This window comes from Pezoporus occidentalis, unplaced genomic scaffold (genome assembly GCF_034315485.1).
Source record: "Pezoporus occidentalis ecotype Australia unplaced genomic scaffold, CSIRO_AGI_Poc_V1 ctg98, whole genome shotgun sequence".
Classification (NCBI taxonomy): Eukaryota; Metazoa; Chordata; class Aves; order Psittaciformes; family Psittacidae; genus Pezoporus; species Pezoporus occidentalis.
In genome coordinates this window covers 3,560,776-3,578,762 of record NW_026916347.1, presented here as the reverse complement: position 1 = coordinate 3,578,762, position 17,987 = coordinate 3,560,776, and positions in this window count along the sequence as shown.

The following is a 17,987-nucleotide window of genomic DNA, read 5'->3' as shown; positions in this document are numbered from 1 at the left end:
AATGAGAGCATAACTCGATTGAATTACATTACTCATGTATTCATTAATTCTAATTAAGTAACCCCTTACCGTCCCTTTTACTCCCACCCTACAGTTAACAATGGCAATAAATATAATATCAAAAAGTATGCCATGAGAGCTCTTTGCAATAGGAATCCCCAGTTTGCACACAGTATGCACCACAGGAATTTCCCTGACTCATTTGCTGATGAGTAAGCTGCTCAGTCAAGTTTTCCTGAGATTTAATAGTAAAGCACTCAACTTCCTCATGCTGGTAAAAGAATCAGTATTCCCTGTAACCTTTGTCACTTGCATGAAGTTTGGGATAAGACTGCTTGCTAGAGCCACTTTCCTGCAAGCCAGCAGAGCAGTTGGCCAGCTGTCAGGATTCCTAGTGCTAACTTAACAGCTGGGCATTCACCTGCAAGTTAGTACCTCTCATGAGTTCAACTTTCATGCTTGGGTGGGAATTCAAAGAATGGTTTTGAGGGGTTCACTTTAATCTGTGATACTTTTCAAGTACCACTGCATTTTAAAAAACTACCTAGAGAAGAGTTTTCTTGTACCTGCTTTTTTCCTCTTAGCCACCTCAAGCCTTCCTGAGAGCACTTACCAGGACATCTGAGTTTAAGACGCTTTAGCAGCATCTGACCAGGTTGCAGTATCACGGGTATTTAGACATCAGTGTGCACTGTCAGGAAGTGGATATTCTGAGGCTTTGCTGGTCAGACTAGTACTGATACTGACTGTCAAGTCATCTGCTGGTTATAATTGGGTTTGTGATAATCACTCAGATTTGTGGTATCAGAGCAGTGTATTTAGCTCCTTCGAGTTTATACTCAATGGGAGTCACACAATGCACAGAGGATATTTAGAGATTAAAAGAAACTTCACTGAAAACAAATTGGACTATCTATACTATCTATTGAATCAGGCTCACTGAAAACTCTGGCATATCTGAATAGTTTTACCTGGGTTCTATCCTTAAAGGCTTGGGGTGGGTTATTTAGTTTTGTTTTGGGAGGCTTGTGCAAGGCTGCAGTGAGTAAACTTCTGACTATAGTCAGAAGCTTTCATTTGCAGAAAGTAAACAGAGAAATTTATTTTATTTATTTAGTAATTTATTTAGAGAGTAAATAGAGAAATTCTGGATCATGAAAGAACAGTTTCCAGGAGAGTCAGTAGTTCTTGCTGTGGTCTTTGCTCATCTGAAAAAGGGTAGAAAGAGAAAAACATGCCTTCCTAGTCCTTCATGTATATGAAGATTCTTGAGCATTGAGTGATTTTACTGGAAAATCTATGTAGTCTAGATCTGCCCTCTTTCATCATAAAACCATTCCCCCTTGTCCTATCACTACTTGCCCTTTAAAAAGTCCTGCTCCAGCTTCCCTATAGGCCCTCTTTAGATACTGGAAGGCTGCTCTAAGGTCTCCCTGGAGCCTTCTCCAGGCTGAGCAATCCCAGCTCTCTCAGCCTGTCCTCAGAGGAGAGGTGCTCCAGCCCTCTGATTATCTTCGTGGCCCTCCTTTGTACTTTCCTCAACGGGTCCACATTCTTCCTATGTTATGGTCCCTAGAGCTGAATGCAGTACTGCAGGTAGGGTCTCATGAGAACAGAGTAGAGAAGCAGAATCACTTCCTTTGATGCAGCCTTGTTGCAACCCAGCATACAGTTGGCTTTCTGGGCTGCGAGTGCACACTGCTGGGTCATGTTGAGCTTCTCATTGACCAACACCCTTAAGTTCTCTTCAAGGCTGCTCTCAGTGCATTCTCTGCCCAGCCTGTGTTTGTGCTTGGGATTGCAGTAACCCATATGCATCACCTTGCACTTGGCCTTACTGAACTTCGTGAGGTTTGCATGGGCCCACCTCTCAAGCCTATCAAGATCCCTCTGGATGGTATCCCTTACCTCCAGCATGTTGACTGCACCACACAGCTTTGTGTCATCAGCACACTTGCTGAGGGTGCACTTGATCCCACTGTCCGTGTTGCTGACAAAGATGTTCAACAGTGCTGGTCCCAGGACCCAATGCAAAACATGATTTAGTACTATGACATCTCACCAAATGTTTTCTGTCTACCTAAATAATGGATGTGGGTTTCCCCTTTAAAGATTTTTGTTCACAGCCAAGAGGGCTACATACTTAAACATAAGTCCATAAATATAATTTATAATTGTGAATTTAGATTAAAGTTTATCTTCTCACATGTTTTCTCATCTCCTAGGAGACACCAAATAGCAAGAGACTAATAAAGCGCAAGAGTTGGCACCACTCACTCGTATTTATTGCAATGTAAGACATAAAGGTCTAAATCCATTAAGTGGCTGTGAAAACCTCAACTGCAGATTCCAGTTTTATTTTGTATCTTAGATGATACTGAATTTTTAGTGTAAACAGCTTTTACAACTTCACAGAAGAAGAGGGTTTGTCTGGTTCAAGATTCAGTTTTCTAACTATATTTCTTTCACTTCCTCTGTTGATCTTATTTCTACTACAGTGGGGAGCCTTAAACCGCTCCCTCTGTCTTTTCTTTTTGATCTCAAGCTTTTTAACATGTACGTGTTTCCTCAAGATGATGGCTTTTAAAAACTCAGTTAATTGTGATTGGAGCAACAGCCGCATCTGGATCTCCTCTTATGATGACGTATCTTGGGAGAGCTGGTATGAATGTAGTCCTCAAACATAACACATGTGGTTGGGAAATGATTTTTTTTTTCTAACTAAATATAAGCAAAATCAAAGTGTTTAAGTTGTTTCTCAGCCATTGCTACATTTAGGGTTGTAAGATAACTTCCAAGTCATTAGCAAATCTCTTAACAAGCCCACATAATTTCCACTGAAGGACAAGCCATAACTTTTTGGTATACGTTTATCTTTCAGATCTCTGGCTCTCAATTTCTGACTTAATATATGTAATTATCAGTGAGTGCTCTTCTTACCTCTTTAGGACTATTGCCAAGGTGTATTTTTCCATTTCCAAAGCTTACACAGGAATTGCAATTATGGCTTTAAAACATCTAACATTAATTAGGCAGCTTTCTTATGAGCTAGGACTTCTTGCCAGCATGAGTGATGAATCCCTCTCCCTTTCATCCAGAATTTGACTACTAAGCTGTCTTGTTTAGCAGAGTAATAGGGCACTACAAATGACTACTTCCATTTGAAAACAGTATCACCACTCCTAATTCTATATTTAGAACCATTCTGCTATTTTAATTACTATTTTATCCTATGATTTTTCACTTCAGGCATTTCAGTTTCATTCATTGTATATGTTACCATGTCATATGCAGTTGGCTCTCCAAGCCAAGTTATCAGTTGTTTACTGGTCAGCTATAGGCACCCTTGCGTTTTAGTTTTACTGAGCACAGCTTAGTAGTACTCTTGATTCTAGAGTATCTCATACCAGTGGTGAGATTAAATTGTGAATTCTGCTTTTTGGTGTATTTTCAACTTGAGCATTGTTTTATTTCTATTGTATTAAGTGCCAAAACATACTGAAATATTAGTTACATACAATGAAAACAAGTGCTCTCTGGCCTTTTGACTAGACTGAGTTTTGACTTAGTTGCAGAGGAGAAGGAAAAGGTGTAAAGCACCTGCTTAGCCTGGCTTCAGTTCCAGCAGGAGGAGGAGTTGCCAGATGATCTCTCTATCTTCTGTCAGCTAGAATAACTGCCTAATTGCAAAGCTGCTACAGAGCCTACCACAAGATAGTATCAGTTTCCTTTCTGCTCAGGACAAAGCTGTTGAGATCAGCAGGTGAAAAGCATGTAATCTATTGTCGCATTGTAAATATGTAAATAAATGACAAACATCTTTGAGCTACCAGCCAGAATCTGGTACTAAAGACAAACAAACATCTTCAGTGTTGGAGCTGATCATTAAGCACAGCTACAGCCACAAGGCTAGACTCTCAGCAGGCACTCTGCACTTCTGCAAAGGCAGCAGGAGTCTCCACAGACCTCCTCTAGTGCTTTGAGGCAACTTGTATCTCATGTCCAGCTGCAGTGCTCCAGAAGCTTTCTTTACTTTCTTACATTTCACTAATGTTTGGGTGGGTTTTTTTGTTTTTTTTGGTGGTGTTTTTTTTTCTTGTTTGTTTTTTTTTTAAGCTCAACCATGTTCTATAGCTTAGTATTGTGAAGCATTTAGAATCATAGAATAGTTAGGGTTGGAAAGGACCTTAAGATCATCAAGTTCCAACCCTCCTGCATGGGCAGGTGTCCTGGGTTCAGCAGTAGCAGTCATGTTTCTCCTTCATGGTAGCTGGTGCAGTGCTGTGTTTTGACTTCCAGCCTGAGAACAGTGCTGGTGAAGCCGATGTTTTCAGTTGTTGCTAAGTGATGTTTACCCTGACCAAGGACTTGGTGAGGCTCATGCTCTGCCAGGGAGGAGGGGAAGCTGTGAGGAAGCAGAGACGGGGCGCCTGACCCGGGCTAGTCAGGGAGGTATTCCATACCACAGCACGTCATGCCCGGGGTGGGGGGTAACTGGGAGTTACCCGGAAGGACACAGGCTTCCGGGTGGGACTCGTTTCTTGGCCGGTGGTATCGTATTCTCTTCCCTTGTTATTTTCCCTTATCATTGTTGTAGTTGATAGTAGCAGTGGTGATTTGTGTTGTACATTGGTTGCTGGACTGTTCTTGTCTCAACCCGTAGGAGTTGCACTCTTTCGATCCTCCTTCCCGTTCCTCCGGGAGCGGGGAAGGGGAGAGCCCCGGTGAGGGGGGGACACAGACCTCGATTGTTGTCAGCTCGGCACCACTCACTGGGAGTGAGTGAACAAGTTACCTGACTGGGTTTAAACCACGACAGCAGGGACAACTCCCACTAAACCATATCACCCAAGGCCTCGTCCAACCTGGTCTTGAACACTGCCAGGGATGGAGCATTCACAACCTCCCTGGGCAACCTATTCCAGTGCCTCACCACCCTAACAGGAAAGAATTTCCTCCTTATATCCAATCTAAACTTCCCCTGTTTAAGTTTTAACCTGTTACCCCTTGTCCTATCGCTACAGTCCCTAATGAAGAGTCCCTCCCCAGCATCCCTATAGGCCCCCTATAGTTTTAATGTCAGAGAAAGGTGTTTCTCAGCAGGAGTTTGAATTTCATCATTTTACACAATATGAACTAAGGTATAACTACATTATATAAGAGGCTATTATAACATGTTGTTTTGTAGGCAGGATAAAATGCTTGCAAATGACTATGGGCAATCTCCCTCTGAAATGGAAAAGGATATACATACAGGTTATCTCCTAGTACTGAGCTGTATTGTTTCACATTGGAGAGTTCTGCTTATAGGGAACTGAGAGAGGATTTTGATAGACTAAACTATTAATGTTCTGTTTGAGGAGGCTGGCAGGACAAGGCTGATACCTGTGCTCAGTAATGACAGCAGCTGCTTCTGAGGAAGTCTCGGTCCTGTCACTAAAATAATCCTTTATCAAGAGATTAAGAGTATAATTAGTGAATACAGTCAATCCTTGAGCAGCCCAGAGACCATGCTAGGCAGTCACTTCTACTCTGCCAAGCGGAATGAATGAAGGAAAGCAGGATGGCAGAGAAAAATCTCCAGGAACACTTTTCATTTACAGACAGGGACATAACTGGTCTTGTACGCTTCCCTTCTGTAGCTTGTGGTGTGCAAAACAGCTCACAAATCAATTGAGAGAAGTAGCTGCTCAGGAGGAGGAGGTGAAGCTACATGTCTCAATTCAGATTATGTGCATATGCTACCATGTAAACATTTTTGGACTAGCCTAAAGAAAAATATTTCCTGCATTGACTTGTTTGTTTGTTTTTGATAATGTTGATCTGAGCCAACGTTGAATTTAAACAAAGTAGGACTGGGGTATATACATATATATATATATATACACACACACACATATGATACCCAGAAATCATTTTTTTTTAAATTTATAGAGTTTCTGCTAGAACACCTGCAGTGGGTCTTACTGGCAACACAAACAGTAAGATAAATTACAACCAGTCAAGTTCATGTATCACACCAATTTCTAGATTAGCATTCAAAATCCTTAAGATCATAAATGTTTCATCTGGTATGTTTTGTGTGAGTCCTCGCTGGAGCATCTGAACATGTTAGTACTAAAAGGACAAATATATTTTTAAGTCTTATTTGTATGTCAGCCAAAATGTTGGAATAAAGATTTTTAAAGGTAGAGAGAAAAAAAGTTCTGCTTACACAGCATTTATTTTCAGTCTAGCCTGTGGACCTTGTTGAAAACAAGCAAGTTGTAAGGGGTTTATAAATTTAGGGTGGAGTAATGGAGGTCTCCATGTAGACAACTAGAGCTGTAGATACTGGAGATTTCCTTTACAGTGGGATACACCAGTACAAGGAGAAGAGGAAAAAGAGGTGCATGGCAAATCCATCCCACAGATCAGAGATCTTCCTTGAGTTTCTTTAAAAAGAAGCAGTCGCTAAGAGTGCTTCCCACAGGATAGAGCACAGATGGATTGAAAAGTTCCTTTATGAGAAGGAGCTTTTCTAATTATTAAAGCTCCACCTGTTCCCTAGCGAATACTTAGGATGACACAGCAAGCACAATACTGTGTTAAAAAAATATCTATTTTCTAGCACATACTAAAATGTGCAGTACAAAACTGCATTTTTTCTGCCCTATAGCATGAATATATTTTATACATGCTTTAAACCCCTCTGCATGTACCTGATGGCATCATCAGTTGGAACACAGTAACATTGCTGATAGACTTCCTCCCAGGCAGCAGGGATCCTGTAGTTTTTAATCCTGATTCATTGTCAAAACTGTTAGAAAAACATATGTGAGTAGCCCAAACAATTGCTATTAAGCGCTTAAATTATTATTAGGCAATATATGTATTTTGAAAGTGAGTCAGTGAAATATTTACTTACCAAGCGGTAGTGTACTACTGTATTTTCTTGGCAAACATAGAAAAGATTTTAAATGAAGAGATGAGGAAGGAGAATTTGACAGACTGCTCTTTATACTTCTAATCAGAATAGTTACTAAGATATTTTGGTTCATTAAATGCATAAAAACTCTCCCACTATGTGAAAATTTTCACTCATTAAAACATAAAGGGTTTATAGCTGCAAATCCATGCAGAAAAAATACAGTGCTTTCATAATTTGTCATATTCAAAACTAAGTACTGCATAGTTCCTTAATGGTCAACTGAGCATTATTTATTTTTATCTCATTTTACTTAATGAGGTGTACGATTTCTTATGTTTGAGTTCTGCTGTTTACAGATGAATTTATAGCAATCTGAAAATGTTTCAGTCACATGTCCAATGGTTATTTCTCCTGATTTCACTCTGCTTAGGCAGAGCTACCCAGATCTTGTCAGTGGGACTGCAGCTTCATGGTAGGCAATGAAGGTGGTCACAGGTGACTTTTATTTGTTCAAGGCAGACATGTCAGCACCTTGGACTGTTATATAGAGTAGTTCACAGAAGACCTTAAATATCCTGTTCTTTCGATTAATGTTTAACCTTGCATATGAAAAGCTGGCACAAGCATGACTGCTGGGGAACACAGGGAAACCCTGATGTTCCTCAAAAAACTGCTCACAGGCAATTGCTTGGGTACTCGGAGAGACCACAGAATTGCAGAAACACTGTCCATCAGATTAATGAAGTTTCTTGCCAGAGGAGCATGCCTGAAACAACCATCTCTCAGGTCTGGATAATTAGTCGGTAAAGACTAAGAGAGGGAGGCCACGTAAAAGTACATCTCTCATCACATACCCTCTTCCTCTTACTGTGTTCAGCTCTGGGGCTCCCAACACAAAAAGAACATGGGTCTGTTCGAGCAAGTCCAGAGGAGGGCCATGAAGATGATCAGAGGGCTGGAGCACCTCTTCTATGAAGACAGGCTGGGAAAGTTGGGGTTGTTCATCCTGGAGAAGATAAGGTTCCAGTGAGGCTTTATAACAGTGTTCCAGTACCTAAAGGGGGTCTAGAAGAAATCTGGAGAGGGACTTTTTAGAAAAGCAAGTAGTGATAGGACTAGGGGGAATGGCTTTAAAATTAAAGAGGGGAGATTTTCCCACTTTTCCCAGTGCTCCCAGATGCCCGTTTCCCCTTCCAACCACAGCACCCAAAGCGCCACCCGCTGCCCCTCTGCATCCCTTACAGCCCTCCTTGGAGCTAAACATATCAGGGACTACCTGGACTAGCTGCTGTTAATTGGAGTGGCATTAATCGGGGTTGTACTCTGACTAGTTGCTGGTTGTTGTGGTTTAACCCCAGCTGTTAACGGAGTACCACACAGCCACTTGCTGTGGGGAGGAGAGCTGGGAAAAGAAAGGTAAAACTTGTGAGTCAAGAACAGTTTAAGAATTGAAATAAAGTAATAGTAATGAAAAGGGGAGGCATGAGAAATAAAACTCAAGGAAAAAACCTAAGTAAGTGATGCACAGTACAGTTGCTCACCACCCACTGACCGATACCCAACCCAAGCAGTGATTTGCCCCTCCCTGTTTCTATACCAAGCATGACATGCTGTAGTATGGAATACCCCTTTGGCTAGTTTGAGTCAGGTGTCTGCTGCCGCCCAGCTTCGTGTGCCCCTCCTCACTTGCAGAGCATGGGAAACTGAAAATAACTTGATTTGGGTAAACAACATCAGTGTGTTACCAGCATTATTCTCAGACTAAAGCCAAAACACAACACTGCACCAGCTACTAAGAACAAAACAACAACAAAAAAAGAACAACAAAAACAAACAAAAAAAAACAACCCACCAAAAAACAAAACACTGTCCCAGCTGAAACCAGGACACTGTTTTTCATGAAGCTTCCAGGAGCCTTGTGTTCTCAGTGTCTTTCTGTCTGTAAAATATAGCTGGAACTTGTCAGTAAATTCAAACATCATTAGGGAAGGGAAGCCAACAGATGGACAAACTGTAGGATTGTAGGTCTTATTTCCTTCAAACATACCCAGCTGATCTCCAGTTAGAGCTAGCCTTCAGAAGTCCTCTTAATAGTAACCAAACAATTTTCTATAATGCTGGTTAAAAGCCCAAATTATGTTTTCAGTAACCTTATGGTATGCATATTGGTGGTTTTAACTGAAATTCAGATTTTTGAGAAAGCTTTAAGGAATCAAATTTACAGACACTCTTAGTGGTAAACCAATGGAAGCAGGTAGACATCTAAACTTAATATTGAATCTATTTTCACACAACCAAATCTGTAAATAGAATCTGTAAGATGAATTGGTGAAACTGAAATACTTCATGCCCCCAAATTTTGTGCAATGGAACCTTCAAGATCTCATCTAAATTACTGCTGAATTCAGGATCCATATGCACTGCTATGGAATTAATTTGAATTCTGAAATTAAGGTGTTACTTCTTCACTGGTATATAGCATGTTCTACAAAGACAGATTCATAGTTGGAGAGGTGAAATGAGAAAGAGCAGCAGAGCGTGAGGAAACAAAGACGAGAGTAGAGAGAAAGAGGATGCATGTCAGGTGGCTGTATAATTTAAGTCCTGAGCCCTCTGCCCGTTGGAGAGCTAGCTGCAGGTACAGTGGCAGCAGCAGGCTTTTTCATGCTGTTAGGGGAAAGAAAATCAGTGCTACTTTTTTCATTTCGTTGCCCACAAAATCATGTGAATGAAATATGCCAGTGATGCTGAACGGCTCGCCAGGCTGGCTGACTAATTACTGCAATTTCCTTCTTCCTCCCTCAGTGTTTAGCTTGTATTTTTTCTGCTACGTTCTATCCAGCCCCACATATCCTTAGTTACTGATAGGAGTCACTAATTTTAAACATACTAATTAAAGTACATTATAGGGAATCATGTAGACCAACCAGAGGGAGAGAGAAGCCTTTATAATTACTTAGATATAGACATTGGTGGAAGAGTAAATAAAAACACGGATGCATAGGCCATCTGGTGAGCTGCATGGGTAGGTTCTGCCTAAGCTTCAGGTAGTTTTACTAATATTTTAAGATTTGCTTTGACATATGGAGATGAGTAAATTTAATTTTGCTGTGACTGTAGCACTTTAGGTCTCAAAAGCCCAGACGTAACTAGCTGGATTCTCATGGAAAACAAAGATCCTGCATGATACAGTCAAATTCTAGTTTCAATTTAAGATTAATTCTTTCAGTTCCTGAATAAGGACAACTGAAACACCACAGTGAGGTACTAGGAAAGTCTGGAAGACTTTGAATGTAAAATACACCTTCTTTCTTATAAAAAAAACAAGTACTGATCTGTTTGCTTTGACTCAGGAGGACTGCAAAACCACGTAAGAGTGGCAACTGGAGCTAGGTGTGTCCTTTCTGCAATATCACAGCTGCCTTGCTCAGCTAGGTGGAAAAAGGCATATTGATGTGACAGGATACACTTACCAGTGGCATTAGCTATGCTAAGCCTGTCTGGTACATAGAAGACTTCTGTCTCCAGAACAGATTTTATGCACGTTTCATCAGCCCAAGTTTAATCCCTCCTGACAGCATGCCTACTTTAATACCATCTTTCTTTTCGGAAAATTTCACCCATCTTCCCTCAACAGCTTTTACCACAGAGTTCCTAGGTAAGTAGGCCTAGGGGTATGAAGGGTGCTGGCTTGTTAGCAAGGGAGGTCAGATTCCTTTATCCAGTAGATTTGATGCAAGTCCCACAGGACATTCAGCTAAAGGAGGGGCTTCATGACTATTGTGATTAGATGGTGCAGTTCATACATGCTTCATGCTTAGCCAGACTCTTGAGGCCGACAGAAACTTCTGGTAGCCATTACTGATATTTTATCTTCTGAGAACATCCATCAGGCTTTTCCAGTTGCAAGAGAGACACCAAATGAGGATTGTTTTTTCCTTCCTATTACCAGTATAGTCCACAGAGCTGACAGCTTAGAGTTGGGGTTTTTTTATGGCTTACATAATAGCTCTGCCAATTTCAGTAAGCTCCAGCATCTTGCTTCCTTCTCCCACAATCTCCGATAAGCATCACTGCAGCACACACTGCTGGTAGCCCACACCTCTCCTATTCAATCTCTGCAGCAGCTTCTGATTTGTTCATCTTTACTCTCTGCAGGGAAAGTACCTTAGCTGCCTTGCATTCATTCTTCACTCAAAATGTGGAACAAATGTTCAGTGACAGCCTGTTGCACACCAGTTTAATAGTGCATAAACCAGAAAGGCTAATGATAGCTGCTTTTGGAAATTCAGCATTTTGTATTTAAAGCTGTTCAGCTTTGCAGTAATGCGATGGTTCATTCTGCAGCTAGATTTCCAGAGACGTGTGGCTTTATGTAAAGCAGTATTACTGCATTTTTAGACACTTTTGGATTTCCAGTAGAGTCCTTTATAAACTACTAAAAAGTTTGTTCCAGATACTACAGTAGGAGGGGTTAATAATGTAAATATCCCACTAACCTCAACAAAGTACTTTATGCTTCATGTTCTGCAAGAAATCACTAAGATATTTTTGAAGATGCAAAAAACTCCACAGCAATTTAAATCAATAATAATAATACATTTATCTTGTGGATATGTGTTTCCACCTAATAGAAAATTGTAAATGATGTTTAAGCATTTCATTACCAGACCATATACATTCTGACCACTAGTGAAACTGTGTTGCTGTATTAAGGAAAGAGGTGTTTGTATTAGGGGGGAAAACCACAACCAGTTTTTCAAACTTCAAGTGCAGACTTGGAGATATGTTGTCCCAAATTTCCTTCTGTCTTCCCAGCCTTTCCTTCAGCAACCTGTTCAATTTCCTTTTTAGGACTCTGATCAGCCCTATTCTTTTTTTTTTTTTTCCCCCAGCTTTGTCTCTCTTCAACACAGGTTTTATTTCACTGTCAGTTACTTCCTCTCTGTATTTCTGTTGTCTTGCCATACCTTGGAGGGGTTATATGTTTTCCTCCTATAGCACCCATAGTGGCCACATGGAGGAAATCCTTCCATCTCTTCCTGTGTGACTGCTGAGTAGTTCAGTGTGTGATGAAGAGCAGTCGAATCTCCTTTCCTGTGAGGGTGTTTGGTGTCCCCATGCCCGAGTTTGTGCCCTGGCTGCTGTAAGCAGGCTGTGGGGTACCCCACATAGCCACATGTTCTGCCTGCTACATTAAAGACCTCCATGTGTTGCTGGGGCTGAAGACAGCCTATCCATTTCTCTTGAAATGCCTTCATAAATATTTTGGGTTTGGTTTTTTTTCGCCTATCACAGGATAGCTGCTTTCCCAGCAGACTGTGCTGAAGGCTGCAGAATGCAGGCCTTTCTCCCTGCTTAAAAAGCATCCTTGGAATTGCAAAAGAACAAATTGGGTCTTTTCAGTTGTTCTCCCTCCAGTTGCACTAATATTCCCATTGACAGTCAGCTGTTCTGAGCCCAGTCAGGAAAAATTCTTGTAAACAGAACAGAAGGTAAAGAGCTACAAAAGCCAAGAGCATCCTTTTACACATAGTACTTAGTTTTATAAGAGCATTTGGGGGTTAGGCATCATTTCCTGCCCATATCCAATTCCTGAGAAAGTTTTTAAGCATCTTTGAAGACAGCGCTTAGCAGAGCCTTCCTTTTCAAACTGTACATTAAACATAAGCAATAACATTTGAATAAATACCTTCTATGCATGGTTAGCCTCTAATCTTCTAAGAATAAGCCAATCAGATGCAAATCTATTTCCCAACAGCATATGTCATCTTAATAGAGACATCTTTCCAGCCAGTGTGGTTTCCCTAATAGCAAAAAACAGAAAACTGTCCTCATGGAGAGGGGTGGAAATAATGAAACATTGAGGAAGTAATCGTATTGCAAGACAGTCAAGAAGTCTTAAGACTGTAACTTTCCACTGAATCCTGATTGTCACCTGCAGCTGGTAGCAAAGCTAATAGTGCTAATCTCTGAAAAGTGGCCCTCTTCAGTGGTTCATCTCTGTTTACCTCTGGTGCACTGTGGATCATAAGTTTTGACATTTCCAGTCCTTTGTGAGCACAAAGTAACTATACACAGAACAAAAACCAGTCTCAGCTAAACTTTCATCCATGCCAAGAGACTGAAGTGAAGCAAGAGACAGATCGTTAAAGAGTCACCAACAGATGAAGTAAAACAGAAGAACCTAAGTGACAGCTAGCTCAGTGTTCTTACCATCCATCAGTAGTGTAACTGGGAGGTGAGCAACATGAAATGAAAATGTTTTCTGTGTGCAAGCTTGCTTTCAGTGGCAGGTGAGAAGATCAGTTTTGTTTCAGGTATAAAAAATTATAAGCATAGAAGTATGTTCTCAGTTTTCCCCTTTAAGACTTTCCCTCAGCAAGGAAGTAATAGTAGAAACACTAGTTTTGTCTATAGAAAATGATAGGAAAACTTCACAATAATTAGCCAACACTAAGACGTTAAACAATGTTATATGAGAAATATCATCTTTTGACTTTTCATGAACATGTATTTAACATATCTGGAAAATAAAACCCAGTAGCTCAACAAAAGATCTTTCATGGATCACTGTGGCTGATTTTCTTCAGAACTATTGGAGTGCTGAACAACAGAATGAGAATTCAAACAGCAAGAACGTGCCAAAAGGATGATTTCATTAACAGTTCCATTTATGCAAAAGTGAAACAACAAATGACCCCCATCAAGAGAAAACCCATGCACAGAGTGTAGGAAGGAGTCTGTATTTCTGCCTTTGTTCATGCAAGGGAAGGTTTGTAAAGTGCATTCTGGTCTGTCAGAAGCACTTACTTAAAAACATTTGAATCACCACAATGCCTGAGACCTGGAACCCTCACTACTTCTTTTTATGCTGATTAAACTTCATCAGAGATGAAAAAGCTGCATGGTGTTGCAAGGGAGGAGAGATGGAGGCACTAACAGGCCACTTCCCAAACAGATTTCACAGAAACAGAGCAACTAATAAAGGGCCCTAGAAACGATTTTTTGTTCGCTTCCATTTGCTGTGTCACAAAGTGTCAACTAAAAGCTTAATGAATCATGAAATGCAGCATTTTTATGATTATTTCTTCACATCTAAGCCAGATATGTCTAAATACACTGGGTAATAATAATGTGCAGGAGCATTTGGATCTAGCTTCCCCTTGACCAAGGTCACATATACAAAACAAATAGTTCTGTGAGCAGAGGAGTTAACGGAGCCTGTTTGCTAGGGAGCTGAGTTCACTGGTAGCAAATGGGTGTGAATTTTAAGTTTTTCCTGAATTTAGGATATTCATAACATAGCTCCTCTTGTGCTAAACCTCTGGTGTCCTACATGAACTGAGTCCTGAGAAAGAAGGCTTTCCCTTATTAGGGGCACTCTTACAGTGCCTTTCTCTCCCCTATGTAACTAACCGGCTCTTGATTGTCATAAATTTGTAAGAATATGAATTGCTTGGAGACTGCTGCTTCTCTCTCATTTGGTTAAAACTTCTTAGTGGGTTATACAGCTGCCACAGCAGGACGGACAGAGGTGTGACCACATCCAAATCACACGATCGCAAAAGCCTTGTTTCCTTAGAAAACCAGACCAATAATTCCCAGACCCGCAAAAAAGGAAATTGAAGAGAAAGAGCAATTTAAACAACATATTGACAACAGCTAAAAAGGACCTCCTCTTTCTATCCACAGCAGGTCTGCACACATGAAAGTTCTTGAGGCAAATATTGTTCACAGATTATAAATATCTTAATTGGCTCATCTACAACAATAGTTTTACTTTTTCATACAGCAAACACAGCTGAGCTTCACTAAACTGCCAAAGGACATGCTTCATTACCACACTATCAATAAGGCAATATATTGCATTAAAGAAATTTTATCTACTGAATGACATTTCTTATTGTAGAAGCAAAAAAAACATCAATAGATGTCTATCATAATGCCTGTGGGAGGGAACTATGTCAGGAAAAAGTATTTCTCTTCAGATAAATAGGAGAATAAGGATTCAGTCTCTTTAAAGGTTTTTTTTTGTTTTTTTTTTTTTGGTATCTTGTAAGCCGTACAGTTTTCTTTTAAATAGTATTTTTCACTAGAAACAGGGTCAAAGTAAACTTCCAGAAAACACTTCCTCAGTCCTGCAGAAGTTCTGCTTTGGAGAATATCTCCTTTGATTCTCTTACTTCTCCCTCCCTATGGCTATTTTCAGTACTTCAAGAAGTTGTTAGCCGTAACAAGTTACTGAACCTGCAGGGTATATATTTCTACAATGAAGCAGAAACAAATCACGAGGTTCTCTCCGGATAGCTTCATCATATGAATGACACGGGAATCATACCACCCTGAGTATACTGGTGCATATTTTGAACCAATAATTTGATCACATTTTTAAACAAATATATATTTCTGATGAAAACTCTAAATGGGTCTCTCTTCCACAAGAAAACTTGGCTCTATTCTAGGAACATTTACATGCGTGATAGAGGAGAGGGTTATATGGCACCAGGAAGGCATGTTTGCCCTAAATTAAGATCTGTAATGCTAATTATAGCATGACAGCAAAACTTGTACTCTTCTCCCAGTTTTACACACACCTCCCATCCTTTTTTGTCTTTCCTCGTAGCTGTAGTTCTTGCTTGGGCTTCCTCCCTACGCCTTTTTTTCCCCTCTTTCTCAGCCACTACTGTGGAGTAGAGTGATAACTTAGACACTAGCAGAGAGCGTTCAGATTGCCCAGCAGCTGGTGCAGATGCTCTGCCATCCCCACACTGGAACAGCAGCGCTGCACAGCATGATCTGAACTACTGTGTATCTGCAGAAAGAGTGACGTGTATCTGCAGGAAGAATGACACTCGGCATTTGCATATGTGCCAGGATTTTGCATAGACTGAAAAAAGCTCACTGTTGTTTCCACTGGAGTGAGCTTAGGTGGGTGATGCTCAACGTAAAAAAGCCTTGAGTTGTGGAGCCCATCCCTACCAGCTTTTACAGCCTTTTCCACTGCAGCTGCTGACATGAATGTCTGCACTGCACAAGCATCATTCACCTTGGTGCAGCACTACTTGAGGGGCTCAGTTTAGGGAGGCTGTGCTAAGCACTGGTGCAGCTGAAGAAGGTAGTGCATTTGTGAATACTGAGGTTAGTAGGCAGATTAGATCTGATACTGAGAGACTCTAAAACCCAAAGGTTAAGACTGTCTGTATTGTCACTCAAAGCAGCAAATTGCATTATTATTTCTTTGCTTCCAAATTAGCTGCAGTCTCATCATTAATCATAGAATACCAGGTTGGAAGGGACCTCAAGGATCATCTGGTTCAAACTTTCTTGGCAAAAGCACTGTCTAGACAAGATGTCTGAGCACCCTGTTCAGCTGAATCTTTAAAGTATCCAGCACTGGGGAATCCACTGCTTTCCTGAGGAGATTATTCCAATGGCTGATTGTTCTCATTGTGAAAAATTTTCCTCTTTTGTCTAATCAGAATCTCCCTGGAATTAACTTATACCCATTACCCCTCATCTTTTCTATGTGACTCCTTGTAGAAAGGGAACTCTATCTTCTTGGTAGCCACCCTTTAAATACTGGAACATGGTGATAAGGGCTCCTTGAACTTTTTTTTTTTGTCAATCTGAACACACCAAGTTCTCTTATAGGGCAGATTTCCCAGTTCTTTGATCATCTTTTGTGGTCTTTCTCTGGACCCTGTCCAGCCTGTCACGTTGTTTTTGTATAGCAGGGACCTAAACTGAACACAGTGTTCCAAGTGTGGCCTGACAAGTGCTGAGCAGTGGGATAATGATATCTGTATCTCTGCTGGTAATGTCTTTGTTGATGTACCCGAAAAACTTGTTGCCTGTCTTTGCTACAGCAGCACGCTGTTTGCTCATATTGAGCTGCTTGTGCACCAGGACCCCCAGGTAGCTTTCCACAGAGCTGCTCCCAGCCAGGTAGATCCCAGCCTGTGCTGCACTCCAGGATTATATTTTCCCAGGTGCAAGACCTTGCACTTGTTGAACTTCATGAGCTTTTTGTTAAACCACTCTTCCATCCTAACCACGTCTTCCTGCAGGGTGGCTCGTCTTTTCAGTGTCCATTTTCCCACTCAGTTTGGTACCACCAGCAAACTTGGTCAGTATACACTTGATCCGCATCCAGATCACTTATAAAGACATTGAAAGCGGTAAGCCCAATATCGATCCATGAGGGAACCCAGTAGTGACAGATCACCAGCTGAAAAAGGAGCTATTTACCACTACCCTCCGGGTGAGGCTGGTCAGCCAGCTCCCCACCCTCCACACAGACCACTTGTCTGGTCCATAATGTATCCGTTTATGCAGAAGGAGGTGATGGGAAACCATATTGAAAACCTGGGAGAAATCCAGATGGACAATGTCCACTGCTCGCCCCACATCAACTGAGCAGATTATGTTGTCGTAGAAGACACCAGGTTTGTCAGGCATAATTTGCCCTTGGTGAATCTGTGCTGGCTTTTCCCAGTCACATGACTCATTTGACTTGTGATAGCCCCCAGGAGGATTCATTCCATAGTTTTCCTGGGGATTGGGAAAAGTTTCTCTTAAAGTTCTCGTAAGGTTCGCTCCTTGCAATATATGCTGGTTAAATTCAAGTCATGTCACTGGGTTTTTAGGTTGCTTTTTTGTCTGCTTGAGAGAACACTGTTTACCTTACAAGCAATACAGACATCCTCTAACAAACATATCTGGATTCTTGTTTTTTCCGGGGAGGGGACAGGGGGACGGGACAGCAACGATTTCTTACCAACTGTCCAGGTGTGTATTACTAGTCGGTTGTGAGGTTTGTGTGTTCAGAGAAGAGCTAATGGAGTGCCAGGTTCCAGGACTAACGTAACTGCTCATTACGGAGGTAGCATTTCTCACAACAGTCATGCTTTGTCTGTTTAGCAGATGGGCTGTACTAGCTGCTACAGGTTTGTTTTTCTGATGGCCTTCTCTCCCTGGGAAGCAAAATCCCCAGCAAGCAGTTGTGACTGCTGTAATTGCTGAGAGCAGAAATAAACACACACTGAGGGCTGATCTACCAATAACCTTTACCTTC